Source organism: Chrysochloris asiatica, unplaced genomic scaffold, assembly GCF_000296735.1.
Source record: "Chrysochloris asiatica unplaced genomic scaffold, ChrAsi1.0 scaffold00081, whole genome shotgun sequence".
In the NCBI taxonomy this organism is placed as follows: Eukaryota; Metazoa; Chordata; class Mammalia; order Afrosoricida; family Chrysochloridae; genus Chrysochloris; species Chrysochloris asiatica.
This window is the reverse complement of record NW_006408599.1, coordinates 8706046-8707379: the sequence shown is the minus strand read 5'-3', so window position 1 is coordinate 8707379 and position 1334 is coordinate 8706046. Positions and strand designations below refer to the sequence as shown.

Genomic DNA, 1334 nt, shown 5'->3' with positions numbered 1-1334 from the left:
GTTCTGTTCAAACAACTGCCTCTTGGTCCAGGTACAGATTCCTCATGAGCACAATTAAGTGTTCCGGAATACTCATACTTCGCAATGTTGTCCATAGTTTGTCATGATCCACACAATTGAAAGCTTTTAGTCAACATAGCACAAATAAACATCTTTCTGGTGTTCTTTGCTTTCAGCCAAGATCCATCAGACATCAACAATGACATTCCTCATTTCACGTCCTCTTCTGAATCTGGGTTGAACCTCTGAAAGTTCTCTGTCAATGTATGCTTACAGCTATTTCTGTATTACATTTAGTAAAATTTTACTCGCATGGGATATCAATGATATGGTTGGATAATTTCTGCATTCCATTGGGTCACCTTTCTTTGTAATGGGCACAAATGCAGATGTCTTATGGTCAGTTGGCCAGGTAGTTGTCTTCCAAATTTCTTGGCTAAGATGAGTGAGTAGCCCCAGTGCCGCCTCACTTTCTTGAAAGGCTTCAATTTTTATTCCATCAATTCCTGGTGCTTTGTTCTTTGCCAATTCCTTCAATGCACCATGGACTACTTCCTTCAGTAGCATTGGCTCTTGATTATATGCTACCACTTGAAACGGTTCAATATAAATTATTTCATTTTGGTACAATGACTCTGTGTATTTCCTCCATCTTCTTTTGGTGCTTTCTGCATCATTCAATAATTTGCCCACAGAATCCTTCAATAACAAAAGTTGAGGCTTGAATTTTTTCTTCAGTTCTCCTAGGTTGAGAAATGCTGAGCATGTTCTTCCCTTTTGGTTTTCTGACTTCAGACCTTTGCATATTTCATTGTAATATTTGATTTTGTCTTCTTGAGCTGACCTTTTAAATTTTCTGTTCAGCTCTTGTACCTCCTCATTTCTTCCATTTTCTTTAGCATCTCTACACTGGAGAGCAAGTTTCAGTGTCTCTTCTGAAGCCTGACCTTAAAGGCACTGTACTTTCTCTCTAACTGACCAGCCTGTTGACAGTGGGGAGACACCACCCTGGACAGTCTGATGTCATGGGTAGCTCTACAGTGACTTGCTTTATGACCTTATTTAAGGCAGTTGACTCTTTCACTAGATGCAAAATGAGATGTCAGGATTACATGATTTCTAGAGCCCTTCAACATCCAGCACCTTATTATCCATGTGGACCCTTCTTTCTGAACAACATCATCTTCACGTAAGACTAATAATGGTACTAATAATGGGTTGTTGTTGTTGTTGTTGTTAAGTGCCATCGAGTCGGGTCCAACCCATAGCGACCCTGTACAGGGTTTCCGAGGGTGTAAATCTTTACGGGAGTAGAAAGCCTCATCTTTCTCCCG

The 1334-nt window shown here is 40.3% G+C and overlaps 1 protein-coding gene across 3 annotated transcripts in view; it reads right to left on the bottom strand.

Annotated features, from left to right (window-relative positions):
* The window catches only part of ASTN2 (astrotactin 2), a 1331668-nt gene that overhangs the window by 442672 nt on the left and 887662 nt on the right, over positions 1-1334 (bottom strand). The window lies entirely within an intron of this gene.